The following is a 16486-nucleotide window of genomic DNA, read 5'->3' on the forward strand; positions in this document are numbered from 1 at the left end:
ACAGAGCAAAGTACAGAGAGATCCTTGATGAAAACCTGCTTCAGAGCGCTCAGGATCTCAGACTGGGGCGAAGGTTCAACTTCCAACAAGACAACAACCCTAAGCACACAGCCAAGACAACGCAGGAGTGGCTTCTGGACAAGTCTCTGAATGTCCTTGAGTGGTCCAGCCAGATCCTGGAGTTGAACCCGATCGACCATCTCTGGAGAGACCTGAAAATAGCTGTGCAGCACTGATAGCAACAACAACCACCGCAGAAAAGTTGGCTGTGTTTACAGACAGACAGACGTACAGACAGACAGACAGAGGTTGTTTACTATGACTGGATGAAGGGATACAGTGTTGAAGGCTTCCTTTAGGTCTCCTGGTCTCTTGGGATTTAAACAGTGAATACAGTGAGATAGTCCTAACCATTCAATCAATGTACAGAACAAACAGTCATCATTAACACTATACAGAGTGGAGCCTATGGATAGAATATGTTATCAAATAATATAATACAATAGAATTTTATGAATAGAAAATAATAAATGTTTTGACATGAAAGCACAGCCAGATGTTTTGACTTGACAGTGTGTCTCTATACCTCAGTCTCTGAAGACACCCAGCAATGGTTAGGATTATTAGAGAAGCTTTTCCTGCTGAAAGGCAGTTTCATTTCATCTGGTTGCAGAAAACAATTCATTGGATATGTTCATAACCCCATCCACCTATAATATGTGGGGGGTTTCTGTCTGACTAAGAACTATTACAAAGAACTCTGATTATAAAACGTCTTCTCTTTTTAGTCCTAGATATGGCTAGGGTTAGGGTTACTGCTGAATGTAGTAACTCTAACCCTGACCCTAGGCCTAACAGTAATAACCACACTGTAATGTAAAGTATTACCTCATTCTCAATGATCAGTCAATACATACAGTATTCATTTAAACTACAGTATATTGTATCAATATCAACCCCCCATTACAACCACTTATGAATTATTATAGACACTTATAATCAGTGTTATAACACATAAGTGTATTATAAGGCATTATGAAGCTTATTATAATAATTATAATATGTACTTCATAGGAACTGTTACCCTTTATATATTCTAACAACTCATATTTGTTAGATTTATTCCAAATGAAGGGCCCTAACCTAGAAACTAAAATATTTGTCTCCCTCTCCACGTTGAACGCAGTTCTCTCTCTACTCCCTCCCTCCTCCCTCCCTCTAACCTCACCTATCTGGCAGAACCAGGGAAGTCCTCGCCCTCCCAAAAACTCACTTCTGTGGAAACGAAACTGATCTGAGTCTCTGTGTCGTCTGTCTGTGTGAGAGTGAACAACCATCCAAATGGCTCAGCAGGGAGTTCTGCTGGACCAGGACCAGTTCTGTTGTTCTGTCTGTCTGGATCCAGTGAAGGAGCCGGTCACTACTGCCTGTGGACACAGCTGTATGCAACGTCATCTTCTTAGCTTGACTTCCATCCCCCAAAAACCTGTAGATACAGAGTACACAGTCAAGAGGAAGCCACTCCCTGTCCTCTGGTGTAGAGTTCCATGAAACAGAAAGTTATCTTTGACACCCTGTTGCTCAACCTTCAGGTGAAAGCACTAAAATGGCTGACAATCTAGAACTGTTCTGTTGCTCCGTCTGTCTGGATCCACTGAAGGATCCGGTGACTACTGCCTGTGGACACAGCTACTGTATGGGCTGTATTAAAGAAAGCTGGGATCAGGATGATCTGAAAGGGGTCTACACCTGTCCCCACACTCTAAAAAATACTGGGTTGTTTGGTTGACCCAAATGTTGGGTTGCAGGCGTTGGGTCACTTAGTTGGGTTGTTTTCTTTAAAAACTGCTGGGTTATGGATGCTGGGTGTTGGGTTATTGTTGCTTGGTTATTGAGATATGACCCAGCAGGTCAGATCAGAAGACTGTAGGCATAGTTTAGTAGGGGTGTGGCTTTCAGATAGTTATTTTTAGCCACCCATGAGAGTAAATATATTTCCTGTTCATCTGGTCTGTTGCGTAGTTAGCACATGTTAAGGTTGAACATTGACATTTTTGTAGCTTCAATTATGCTTATAGAGTTTCCTAAAAGTCCACGTATGTCTCATTGTTGGGCTATAATACAGTGGTATACCTTATTATAATATGTAATAAATACTCTACATATTATAGAATAATTTAATAAGGGAAAATTGAGTTTACAGTATGTAAACGCCTTAAAATAACCTACAGTAAGGATGACATTAAAACAGACCCAGTTGCTAGGGCAACCAAGCATGACATTAAAACAGACCCAGTTGCTAGGTCAACCAAGCATGACATTAAAACAGACCCAGTTGCTAGGGCAACCAAGCATGACATTAAAACAGACCCAGTTGCTAGGTCAACCAAGCATGAAGTTAAAACAGACCCAGTTGCTAGGTCAACCAAGCATGACATTAAAACAGACCCAGTTGCTAGGTCAACCAAGCATGACATTAAAAACAGACCCAGTTGCTAGGTCAACCGAGCATGACATTAAAACAGACCCAGTTGCTAGGTCAACCAAGCATGACATTAAAACAGACCCAGTTGCTAGGTCAACCAAGCATGACATTAAAACAGACCCAGTTGCTAGGTCAACCAAGCATGAGAGTAAAAATACCCAACTGATGGTTAAATTAACCCGTGTTCTGTTAATACTAACAACCCAACATATTGGGTTATTCACGCAACCAAACTGTCTGGGTCAAAATAACCCAACATGTTCTTTCCACTACTTAACCTGCGCTGGGGTACTAAATAAACCAGATTGAGTGCAGTGCAGACATACCTTCACCCCAAGACCTATTCTGAACAGGAGTGCTGTGTCGCCTAAGTGGTGGAGAAACTGAAGAAGACAGGACTCCAGGCTGCTCCCCTCCTGCTCTGTGCTATGCTGGACCTGGAGATGTGGCAGGGATGTTTTTCAGAGGCACGGACTGGGAGAATAGCCAGGATCGAGGGAAAAATGAACAGAGCAAAGTACAGATGAAAAACTGCTTCAGAGCGCTCAGGATCTCAGACTGGGGCGAAGGTTCAACTTCCAACAAGACAACAACCCTAAGCACACAGCCAAGACAACGCAGGAGTGGCTTCGGGACAAGTCTCTGAATGTCCTTGAGTGGTCCAGCCAGATCCTGGAGTTGAACCCGATCGACCATCTCTGGAGAGACCTGAAAATAGCTGTGCAGCACTGATAGCAACAACAACCACCGCAGAAAAGTTGGCTGTGTTTACAGACAGACAGACGTACAGACAGACAGACAGAGGTTGTTTACTATGACTGGATGAAGGGATACAGTGTTGAAGGCTTCCTTTAGGTCTCCTGGTCTCTTGGGATTTAAACAGTGAATACAGTGAGATAGTCCTAACCATTCAATCAATGTACAGAACAAACAGTCATCATTAACACTATACAGAGTGGAGCCTATGGATATAATATATTATCAAAGAATATAATACAATAGGAATTTTATGAATAGAAAATAATAAATGTTTTGACATGAAAGCACAGCCAGATGTTTTGAATTGACAGTGTGTCTCTATACCTCAGTCTCTGAAGACACCCAGCAATGGTTAGGATTATTAGAGAAGCTTTTCCTGCTGAAAGGCAGTTTCATTTCATCTGGTTGCAGAAAACAATTCATTGGATATGTTCAGAACCCAGTCCACCTATAAGATGTGGGGGGTTTCTGTCTGACTAAGAAGAGATACAAAGAACTCTGATTATAAAACGTCTTCTCTTTTAGTCCTAGATATGGCTAGGGGTTAGGGTTACTGCTGAATGTAGTAACTCTAACCCTGACCCTAGGCCTAACAGTAATAACCACACTGTAATGTAAAGTATTACCTCATTCTCAATGATCAGTCAATACATACAGTATTCATTTAAACTACAGTATATTGTATCAATATCAAGCCCCCATTACAACCACTTATGAATTATTATAGACACTTATAATCAGTGTTATAACACATAAGTGTATTATAAGGCATTATGAAGCTTGTTATAATAATTATAATATGTACTTCATAGGAACTGTTACCCTTTATATATTCTAACAACTCATATTTGTTAGATTTATTCCAAATGAAGGGCCCTAACCTAGAAACTAAAATATTTGTCTCCCTCTCCACGTTGAACGCAGTTCTCTCTCTATCCCTCCCTCCCTCCCTCCCTCCCTCTAACCTCACCTATCTGGCAGATCCAGAAAGTCCTCACCCTCCCAAAAACTCTCTTCTGTGGAAACGAAACTGATCTGAGTCTCTGTGTCGTCTGTCTGTGTGAGAGTGAACAACTGTCCAAATGGCTCAGCAGGGAGTTCTGCTGGACCAGGACCAGTTCTGTTGTTCTGTCTGTCTGGATCTACTGAAGGAGCCGGTCACTACTGCCTGTGGACACAGTTACTGTAGGCGCTGTATTGAGGACTGCTGGGATCAGGATGTTCTGAAAGGGGTCTATAGCTGTCCTCAGTGCAGAGAGACCTTCACTCCAAGGCCTAATCTGAGGAAAAAATACCATGTTGGCTGAGATGGTGGAGAAACTGAAGAAGACAGGACTCCAGGCTGCTCCCCCCTCCTGCTCTGTGCTATGCTGGACCTGGAGATGTGGCGTGTGATTTCTGCACTGGGACCAGAAAGCAGAAAGCCCTCATGTCCTGTCTGGTGTGTCTGGCCTCTTACTGTGAGACTCACCTCCACCCTCACTATGAATTTCCTGGTTTCAAGAAGCACAAGCTGGTCAAAGCCACCGCACAACTACAGGAGAAGATCTGCTCTCATCATGACAAACTGCTGGAGGTTTACTGTCGTACCGATCAGCAGTGTATCTGTTATCAGTGTGTGATGGATGAACATAAAGGCCATAAAACAGTGTCAGCTGCAGCAGAGAGGACTGAGAAACAGGTAAGACCAGAACTACTTGTTGGTTACAATAAGAAATATTGTAAAGTGGTTGTCCCACTGGCTATCATAAGGTGAATGCACCAATTTGTAAGTCGCTCTGGATAAGAGCGTCTGCTAAATGACGAAAATGTAAATGTATATGGTTACTATCTGATAAACAAAGAATTAAAGATACAGTAGGAACTAAGTCTGTTTGAATATGAGAGAAATCAAATGAAATTGATCCTCAGCAGAACAAATATGAACACAAACCTTGAGTATATTGAGTTTGATCCAAATCTATCACCATTTTCTGAAGTCAAACACTATTTTCATTCCGAATGCCCTTTTAGGAGATCAAAGTTCAGTCTCAACCCCTTGATACATGTACACCTACCATAAACACTATAATCATTCACATAGCAACATAGAAAATGTCATATGGTAAAGGGACTTCCTCAAGATTTTACACCTTCCTCTCTATGGGCCCTATGTCCCATTACTATACTATTGATCTACTGGACAAATAAAGCTTGATAGCTCATTGAAGAGTGATTCTCCACAGAGGCAGCTGGGGATGAGTCAGCAGAAAGTCCAGCAGAGATTCCAGGAGAGAGAGAAGGAGCTGAAGGAGCTCCAACAGGCTGTGGAGTGTCTCAAGGTGAGTTTTGTTGACCAAAGGAGACACACCATTTCACTTCTCTCCTCCAGTCAGAGAGAGAGATAGGGAGAGAGAGAGAGGGGCCCCTATCCAATCCCACTGTTGGGAACAGGCTGTCTGGACCCCTGTCAGAGAATAGACTGCTTAATGTAACTGACTGGTTATGAACCCGGGTCTACTGCCGGAGAAACCATCATATCTTGACCAAAAGGACATTCCCTATTGTTCTGACTGATTTAAAGTCGCAAGCGGCTCTACCTCTTCACATAACCATGAGTAACCATGAGCGACTCATGTCTGCTATACATTAACAGGGAGCTCTCTCTCTCGATTCAATTAAATGGACTTTATTGGCATTGGAAACATATGTTACATTACCAAAGCAAGTGAAATAAATAATAAACAAATCAGAAATTAACAGTAAACGTTACACTCAAAAAAGTTTAAAAGGAATAGAGACATAAAAATAAATCAAAATCAAAATCAAATGTTATAACTCAAGTGCAAACAGAGTGAGCCATTCGCCAGACTGAGTTCTGGAGGTGAAATGGAAATAAATGAGGGAGAGTTAAGTGAGGTAGAAGGTGTGGTGAAGAGCTCAGAACCAGAGCCTGGTATCAATGGACATGATAAAGAAGAATCTGGTGCAGTAGGAGTTACATTGTAGGAGAAAGTGGATCCATTCCTTTTGGCAGATCCATTTGTGGTTTCATGTTGGGTGGGAAAAGAGTTGGGTGCAGTTGAATCAGTGAAGGTAACCTGTAGTGGACTTGGGATATTTGTTTGTGTTTCTTCTGACCAGAGGGAGTGGGTGCTCCGTGTCACGCAACTTGGGTCAAGATCTGTTTCTTGCTTTGCTCTTAGGAACAGGGCACCATTGAAAGGAGTGATTTCTGGGGTAGCGTTAAGTGTGGAGGTGGAGAAATTCAAGTTTAAGCTTCCTGGTGTTTGTGATTCCCGCCGTTTGGTGCAACACAGACCCGGTGGTGAGCGTGGTGAAACAGAGTAGTCACTGTCAGTCCTTTTGAGTTTTGAGTCTTTACCCAACAAAGTCATGTTAGGATATATCAGTTATCCTGTTAGAGCTTTTGTGGCGAATCCACTGCTCTGATTCATGTGCAACGTTTATGGTCATGTTGCAGCAGTTTGTAGGAGGGAGATTCCAAGATGTGGGAAGTGTGCAGGAGGGCATGGGATAGAGGATTGTGTAGTTTCGGTGGATAAAGTTGTGTGTGTCAACTGTTGGGATGCCCATGTTGCTGGGGATTGGAAGTGTCCGGTGCGAGAGAGGCAGGTTGAGGTGGCTAGAGTCAGAGTAGTGCAGAAGGTGTCGTATGCTGAGGCAGTGAAGGAAGTAGAGGAGGATGGGTCAAGGGTGAGAGATCCTGAGAGGATCCCTGTGAGTAGTAGATCTGTGCCAGCACAGAGGGATAAGCCAACGAGTGATATATGCTTTAGGAAAGTTAGCTTCTTAGAATTCATAGCAATGGTTATCAACTATACCGCAGAAATGGATTGTCAATCACAGAAAATGGATATTGTGATGGCAGCTGCAGAGAAGTATTTGGGCATACAAGATTAGACTTCAGAAGAGTTCCAGGGTGTGTTGAGTGGTGGTGTCCCGTCCTCCCAGGCCGTTGGCATGGTGCAGGAGCAGATAGGGTCAAAGTAGTGGAATGGGGTAGTGGGTATTTAATGAGTGTAGGGTTAGTTGGAAGGTTTTTAATTAAATGTTCCTTTCCCCTTTTCCCATTTTGTATCACAAAGTAAAATAGATTTATATTATAGTTCAGTTGGGGCGGTAATGCAACATATTGGATGCCAACCGCCGTTAAACTCCAAAGAAGAAGAACCGTTATATTATGGCTATGTACAGTGTTGTAACGATGTCTCTGTCTCTCTCATTCATTAACTTTCACGGTAGTTGGTTGTGTGGGTCTCTGGTTATGAATAGGGTGCTGACAGACAATTGTTGATGGATATTTATAGAGCTCTGATCAGGACGCCAATTGATTAGTGGTGTACAGTTTATGGAACAGAGGTAAAGACTTGGCTTCAGAACCTGGACAGAATTCAGTATATAGCTTTAAGGATATGTACTGGTGCATTTAAATCAACATCTGTATGTGCCTTACTGGTGGAGGCAGGAGAGATGCCTTTGTATGTACGGCGTAAAAAATTGTCATTATCTTATTGGGTTGAAAGGCTGTGAGGTTGAGCATCCCACTGCTACTGTTCTAGATGACTGTTGGGAATATACTAGTAGACAAGGCAGTGGTTTTGGTTGGACAGTTGGAAAGCTTGCTGATGAGAGTGGTTTGAGGGAGTTGGAGGTTGGCCCTTCTGTGGTGATAGGGGATGTTCCTCCATGGTTACTCCCAGACCCTGTTGTTGATCTAACCTTGGTAGAGAAAAGGAAAGATTGGTCAGAAGTCAGTGATATAGAGAAACTGGTTGACAATTACATTGGTAGAAGTTTTTATGCATTTTTACCACTTTTCACAGATGGATCCAAGGACCCAGATAGTGGGCTCACAGGAGCAGGCGTTTACGTTCCTGAATTTGATGTGCAGATATGTAGAAGACTAACAGATGAACTGTCAGTATACTCAGTTGAACTGTTGGTGATAATAGTTGCCCTCCAGTGGGTGGAGGACGTACAACCTGTTAGAATTATAGTATTCTCAGATTCTTTGTCTGTATTGAATAAACGGTGGAGCATGTGTTGTTATATTGTTGTAAGTATGTTGAAGAGATGGAAAGATTATAAGTGTAGGGTCATTGAGGTTGGACGGGGTTGGGGGGGTTTGGAAGGGATTTTGGGGATGGGGGAGGGTCTATTAGAAGTTAGTAGGGCTCTTCTTTATTTTCTCAGAAGTACTGAGTTAGGTAGGACTATTTAGAAATCTTGGAAACCGTGATTGACCACACACTCCAGCACAGTAGGTGGCGGCATGCACCTTTAACATTGGTTTGTGGACTGCCATTATATCATAGAAGAAGAAGTTGGTTGCGTGAGAGTTTTGTGGTTCGTGAGGAGGGCTACTATTCTTTTTTCTTTTGGTTCTTGCGTATTTTCTGAATGTATTTTCTCATGGTGGAGGGTTTGTTTATTGGTTTCCACTGTTTATCGTTTAGAGTTGAGGGGGGAGTAGGGGTAGTTTGTTAGGGCGGCGTGATGGCCTCAACCGAGTGGAGAAGAAACGCTGTCGCTTCGGGTCCGTTCCGGAGAAAGGTGTGGAGGAAGTTTTGCTCATGGTCGGCGAACAGGTTGGAGCGGAACATCTGGACTCTGCATCCAGAATGAACAAGGCGGTGGTTGTGTTAATGAAAAAGGTTTGTCTTGTTGTGAGGGGTGTGTTGGTGCAGATGTCGCCTCTTTCGATAAGAGTTGTGGTGGCTAATCTGCCTCCGTTTATTGCTTCCGAACAGACCGCAAGTAGTTGGTTAGTTTTGGTAAATTTGCAAGTGGTTTCCGTGTGCTCTCGGCTGGGTGCTAAGCGGAATCCGTTAAACATGTCTCTTTTCGTAGACAAGTGTTTGTTTCTTAACAAACTTCAAGGTTACACAGGGAGGGGTGGAACACAGGGTTTGCTAGCACAGATAGTTTTGGGTGTTTCTAGTGTGGGGATCATCAGTTATAGGCTACAAGCAGCAATATGATTGATAGGTAGGACAGGTATTGAACCCAAATCATCCCTACTCAGATGCGCTAACCTCAACCCTAGTAAACATGCATTATAAAAACCTTCTATAGAAAATTATCTCATATTGGGAGTAAATAGCCTCTGAATAGAAAAGAAAAAACACTGCATCTTCCAGCCCACCAATAAATGACATAATGCAACCTTGGCGGTTAGCATATTTACCTCAACATGCCCCTCGCTTGCCTGAGAAGGCAGAGTGCTCGATGCTGGTTGATGAATTTGACAATTAATGTACTAGGAAAATACGTTTTTGTCGACCAGAGGTGACTGAATTAATGTTCAGGCGTATTGATAATCATTATAGTAATGAAGTATAATTTAAAAACATGAAAGTTGTCAAGTGGTGGTGGTACCAGGAGGGAGGAGAGTAGAGCAGGGTCAAGTGGTGGTGGTACCAGGAGGGAGGAGAGTAGAGCAGGGTCAAGTGGTGGTGGTACCAGGAAGGAGGAGAGTAGAGCAGGGTCAAGTGGTGGTGGTACCAGGAGGGAGGAGAGTAGAGCAGGGTCAAGTGGTGGTGCGCAGGCCGTGGAGAAAGCGGTGGTGGGGAGGGTTGCAGCTGGGCTACATGAGCTGAGGCAGGTTTCTGTAGTAACAGAGACTCCGGTGGGCGAAGGCAAATATTGCCTGTCATTGGGGAAGAGGCTCTGATAAGGGGGGAAGTGCAGGGGGGCAGAGACTGGGGAGGAGGAGGACGGTACCTTGCCAATGGAGGAGGAGGAAGAGGGGGGAGGTGAGTCTGCGGGAGCGGAGGACAAGGCGGTCTCGTTTTCAGACGGCTCATTGGATCCAGAGCTGACAGACAGTCAGGCTGAGGGTCCAGTATATACGCTGAGAGAACTTTCTAGGTTCCTGATGGAGACTAAAGGGGAAAAAGAAGGTTCTGCTGGAGTCTTATTTGATTGATCCTGGAAGGTTTGTAAGGTCAGTACAACACGTGATGAAGAATGAGGGGTTTAGTGTCCTCTCACCCAGGAAGCGGTATAGGCTGAGAAAATGGGTCATGGGTTCTTAAGTGCATGTCTTCAGAATCTGCTTAAATTGATGTTTTTTTCTGTCATGGCGGCTTTATGGGCTTCTCTACTGGTTTCTGATTGTGGTGATTTCCCTCCCACCTCTTATGGAGATTTCGCGGTTAGACTTCCTTAACATGAACGGCGGCAAAGACTCGGGGAATAAGTCAAACAAAAACATTTAAATGCCATGGCAGGAATTTTAGTGCAGGGGTAGCAAAAGAGGTGTGTAAGGGTAGGTTGTTAGTGTTTAGAGCCCAAATAATGACATTGTCTTTGCTTTCATAAATGTGTCTGCACCTGGTCCTCTGTAGCTCAGCTGGTAGAGCACGGCACTTGTAACGCCAGGGTAGTGGGTTCGATCCCCGGGACCACCCATACACAAAAAATATATATATATATATATATGCACGCATGACTGTAAGTCGCTTTGGATAAAAGCGTCTGCAAAATGGCACATTATATTATATTATATTATAGTACAGGGCTCAGTTCTCTGTTTCACCAGAGGGGTTGGAAAAACAGAGTGGGGAAACCAAGAAAATCTCTTGTTTTACGTTTGTCTGATGGGCGGGTAACTTCTGTTGTGGGGAGATGAGGGAGCCTGATGGGTGGGTAACTTCTGTTGTGGGGAGATGAGGGAGCCTGATGGGTGGGTAACTTCTGTTGTGGGGAGATGAGGGAGCCTGATGGGTGGGTAACTTCTGTTGTGGGGAAGATGAGGGAGCCTGATGGGTGGGTAACTTCTGTTGTGGGGAGATGAGGGAGCCTGATGGGTGGGTAACTTCTGTTGTGGGGGAGATGAGGGAGCCTGATGGGTGGGTAACTTCTGTTGTGGGGGAGATGAGGGAGCCTGATGGGTGGGTAACTTCTGTTGTGGGGGAGATGAGGGAGCCTGATGGGTGGGTAACTTCTGTTGTGGGGGGAGATGAGGGAGCCTGATGGGTGGGTAACTTCTGTTGTGGGGGAGATGAGGCAGCCTGATGGGTGGGTAACTTCTGTTGTGGGGGAGATGAGGGAGCCTGATGGGTGGGTAACTTCTGTTGTGGGGGAGAGGAGGGAGCCTGATGGGTGGGTAACTTCTGTTGTGGGGGAGATGAGGCAGCCTGATGGGTGGGTAACTTCTGTTGTGGGGGGAGATGAGGGAGCCTGATGGGTGGGTAACTTCTGTTGTGGGGGAGAGGAGGGAGCCTGATGGGTGGGTAACTTCTGTTGTGGGGAGATGAGGGAGCCTGATGGGTGGGTAACTTCTGTTGTGGGGAGATGAGGGAGCCTGATGGGTGGGTAACTTCTGTTGTGAAGAGATGAGGCCGCGGCTGTGGAGTTGTACTCTGATTTATAGAGGGCAGAACTCTGTGATGCTGGGTGTTCTCAGGTTCTGCTCACAGACCTTTCCAAACTCTCTCTGTCACAGAGAAATCAAATTGACATGGCTGGGTATAGGTGGAGGGTGATCTATAAGCTCCCAGTGCTGGAAAGGTCAGGGGTCGTCCAGTGGAGGGTATTACATGGAGCCCTGGACACCAATAGCTGGTTGGCTCGGGTTGACCTGGGAGTTGGGGAGGGGTGTCCGTTTTCTGCAATGACAGACTGTTCATCATGTTTTTTCTGTGTTGCCAGTTTAATGCCATTACTGTTGACGCCTTAGGGTTGAGTTTGAGTTGTACAAAATGATCAACAGTGTGGAGATGTTTCAGGAGGTATGGGGGCTCAGGGGGGCTGTCTGTACGGCTGGAGAGGAGGGGTTGGATGGACGGTTGGAATGTGGTGCTGGTTGGTGTATTGTACTGTGGTGTTGGGTACTGGATAATGTGATTGTGTGGAGGTTGTGGTGGCACGCAATGTGCTTTCAGGGGTGGGGGTGTTCGTGTAATGAGTATGGCTCATTAAAGTAAGACAAGTCAGTCTCTCTCTCTCTCTCTCTTAACAGCGCTCTGCACAGGCAGCAGTGGAGGACAGTGATAAGATCTTTACCGAGCTGATCCGCTCCATTGAGAGAAGGCGCTCTGAGGTGAAGGAGCTGATCAGAGCCCAAGAGAAGGCTCAAGTGAGTCAAGCTGAAGGACTCCTGGAGCAACTGGAGCAGGAGATAGCTGAGCTGAGGAAGAGAAGCACTGAGCTGGAGCAGCTCTCACACACAGAGGATCACATCCATTTCCTCCAGGTAACTCAACTGCCTTGATACATGTGATATGAAATTAAAACACAATGTGAAACTCTCAATCATTTGGTTCTGTTCTTTCTCTCTCTCTCTCTCCCTCTCTCTCTCTCTCTCTCTCTCTCTCACCCTCTCCCTCTCTCTCTCTCTTTCTCCAGAGTTATCAGTCTCTCTCCAGTACCAGTGTATCTTCAGACTTACCCAGCATCGTTGTCCGTCCTCTTCAGTACTTTGGAGATGTGAGTAAGACTGTGTCTGAACTGAGAGAGAAACTAGAAGACGTCCTTAAAGGAGAATGGACCAAGATCTCCACTACAGGTGTGTTGAAAATAATAAGAACATCAACTTTAGACCATTGAAAGTTCCTACTAGTCATATACATGTGGAATATGGTATGATGATAACATTCCCTCTCTCTGTGAATGTGTTTGTGTGTCTGTAGTGAATATAGTGGATGTTGTACTGCCTCCAGAGCCCAAGACCAGAGAACAGTTCTTACAATGTGAGTCTCTTTATTCTGAAGTAACTAACAGTCTCTTTTTACTGACACTCCTAACAATCCCTCTAGAAATATATAGCAATAGTAGATCTAATCAAAGACTGGGTATCTATCTGACTCCTCATATTTCTCTGATTTGATCTCTGCTGTGCTCTAATCAAAGACAGGGTAGATACAGTATCTGACTTCACTTATTGTTCTAACTCCCCTCATTGGTCTCTGCTCTGCTCTTCTCCCAGATTCCTGTCAGCTCACACTGGACCCAAACACAGCAGGCACACGCCTCTCTCTGTCTAAAGGGAACAGAAAGGTGACCTATACAGACCAAGTCCAACCATATCCTGATCATCCAGACAGATTCACAAACCACTACCAGGTTCTGTGTAGAGAGGGTCTGTCTGGACGCTGTTACTGGGAGGTGGAGTGGAGTGGGATGGATGTTTATACAGCAGTCTCATATAAAGACATCAGCAGAACAGGGAGATGTAGTGGATTTGGAGACAATAACAAGTCCTGGAGTTTACAGTACTATATGGGTGGTTATTGTTTCATACACAATAATGTTGTGACTAAAGTATCAGGCCCTCGGTCCTCCAGAGTAGGAGTGTACCTGGATCACAAGGCAGGTACTCTGTCCTTCTACAGTGTCTCTGACACAATGACCCTCCTCCACAGAGTCCAGACCACATTCACTCAGCCCCTCTATCCTGGGGTTTCTCTCAATGGTACTGCTGAGCTGGTTAAACTGTAGTAGGGTCCACATAGATACTAGTCATGCTGGTGTAGTCTATAGCTGAGCTGGTTAAACTATAGTAGGGTCCACATAGATACTAGTCATGCTGGTGTAGTCTATAGCTGAGCTGGTTAAACTGTAGTAGGGTCCACATAGATACTAGTCATGCTGGTGTAGTCTATAGCTGAGCTGGTTAAACTGTAGTAGGGTCCACATAGATACTAGTCATGCTGGTGTAGTCTATAGCTGAGCTGGTTAAACTGTAGTAGGGTCCACATAGATACTAGTCATGCTGGTGTAGTCTATAGCTGAGCTGGTTAAACTGTAGTAGGGTCCACATAGATACTAGTCATGCTGGTGTAGTCTATAGCTGAGCTGGTTAAACTGTAGTAGGGTCCACATAGATACTAGTCATGCTGGTGTAGTCTATAGCTGAGCTGGTTAAACTGTAGTAGGGTCCACATAGATACTAGTCATGCTGGTGGTGATGGTCCCCAGATGTGATGATTCATTCTGCTCTGTTTTTATGTACAATGATTTGATTGATTTGATCTTCAGAATATGTTATGAATTACAATTCAATGCATTCATATTTTTTTTAAGTGCAATGTTTTTAATCTTATATATTCACATTAATCATGATGTATGCTGTTAATGTATGTTGGTTGTCATTCAGAACCATTGAAATGTTTTCTCAATTGGTTCTCTGTCTCAATGTCATTTTCCTCAGTATCATGGAACAGGTAGTGTTACTTACTTGCTAATTGAACTATATGGGCCGGTTTCCCGGACACAGATGAAGCCTAGTCCTAGACTAAAAAGCATGTTCAATGGAGATGTCCGGGAAACCGGCCCTAAATTTGGCATCTTTTATTCTCCCATACTGCTCAGTCAAGCAACATTAAACCTGTCCAGCAGGTGGTGCCATTAACCAGACAATAAAAACCCAGCAGATATCTTGACTTGCCACTCAGTATATCAGTAATGTTCAGAATTGTACTTTAATATCATTGGAGATTGATGGTCTTTTTAATCCACTACCCAGAGTCAGGAACAGATGAAGTTAGGTCTGCTACTGTTCAGTTATTAAATATGATTCATGGTGATGGGAAATAAAAAATCCATCTAGTAGTAGTTTTCCTTTGCTTTCATTCCCAGGTTGAATGTTGTCACACCCTGGCTCTGGGGACTCTATATGTTGAGCCAGGGTGTGTAGTTTCTATATGTTTTGTTCTATGTTTTCAGTCTAGTTCTTGTATTTCTATGTTGGCCAGAGTGGTTCCCAATCAGAGGCAACGAGTGTCAGCTGTTTATTTAAACAGTCTGTTTTTCCTTAGTGTTTGTGGGATCTTGTTCCAGTTGGTTTTGTGTTTGTACCGTGGACTTCACGTATCGGTTGTTGTTTTGTTTATTGTGTGTGCACTTAATTAAATAAGATGTACAAATCTCACGCTGCGCCTTGGTCTACTCAGTTCAACGATCGTGACAAATGTCAATAAGAAGTAATATAATTGTGTGTATGACTTTACAATGTCCAGCTACATTATACTCCACATAGCTTTATAGGAAGCAGTTTCTAATCTACTGAAACTTCTACATTATGGGAATAATTTTGACCCACCCTTGGTTTTTTAATTTATTCAACTATGAATTTGGCTCTATACTCCAGCATTTTAGAATTGATATTAAATGTTTTATATGAGGCGACAGTACAGAATGTCACCTTTTATTTGAGGCTATTTTCATACCTATCTGTTTTACTGTTTAGAAATAAATATACTTTATTTACAGTTGAAGTCGGAAGTCGGAAGTTTACATACACTTAGGAGTCATTAAAACTTGTTTTTCAATCACTCCACAAATTTCTTGTTAACAAACTATAGTTTTGGCAAGTCGCTTAGGACATCGACTTTGTGCATGAGACAAGTAATTTTTCCAACAATTGTTTACAGACAGATTACTACATTTAATAACAATTCCAGTGGGTCAGAAGTTTACATACACTAAGTTGACTGTGCCTTTAAACAGCTTGGAAAATTCCAGAAAATGATGTCATGGCTTTAGAAGCTTCTGATAGGCTAATTGACATCATTCTAGTCAATTGGAGGTGTACCTGTGGATGTATTTCAAGGCCTACCTTCAAACTCAGTGCCTCTTTGCTTGACATCATGGGAAAATCAAAAGAAATCAGCCAAGACCTCAGAAAAACAATTGTAGACCTCCACAAGTCTGGTTCATCATTGGGAGCAATTTCCAAACGCCTGAATGTACCACGTACATCTGTACAAATAGTACGCAAGTATAAACACCATGGGACCACGCAGCCGTCATACCGCTCAGGAAGGAGATGAGAGAGAGATGAACGTACTTTGGTGCGAAAAGTGCAAATCAATCCCAGAACAACAGCAAAGGACCTTGTGAAGATGCTGGAGGAAACAGGTACAAAAGTATCTATATCCACAGTAAAATGAGTCCTATATCGACATAACCTGTACTCCTGAGTGGCGCAGTGGTCTAAGGCACTGCATCGCAGTGCTAACTGTGCCACTAGAGATCCTGGTTCGAATCCAGGCTCTGTCGCAGCCGGCCGCGACCGGGAGACTAATGGGCGGCGCACAATTGGCCCAGCGTCGTCTAGGGTAGGGGAGGGAATGGCCGGCAGGGATGTAGCTCAGTTGATAGAGCATGGCGTTTGCAACGCCAGGGTTGTGGGTTCGATTCCCACGGGGGGCCAGTATAAAAAAAATATGTAATCACTAACTGTAAGTCGCTCTGGATAAGAGCGTCTGCTAAATGACTAAAATGTAAATGTAA

General features: G+C 43.9%; 1 pseudogene; it reads left to right on the top strand.

The window, feature by feature from the left end:
- Window positions 1-4326: 4326 nt before the first annotated feature.
- On the top strand, window positions 4327-13690 carry LOC121540021 (annotated as a pseudogene).
- Window positions 13691-16486: the final 2796 nt, after the last annotated feature.

Source organism: Coregonus clupeaformis, unplaced genomic scaffold, assembly GCF_020615455.1.
Source record: "Coregonus clupeaformis isolate EN_2021a unplaced genomic scaffold, ASM2061545v1 scaf0108, whole genome shotgun sequence".
Lineage (NCBI taxonomy): Eukaryota > Metazoa > Chordata > Actinopteri > Salmoniformes > Salmonidae > Coregonus > Coregonus clupeaformis.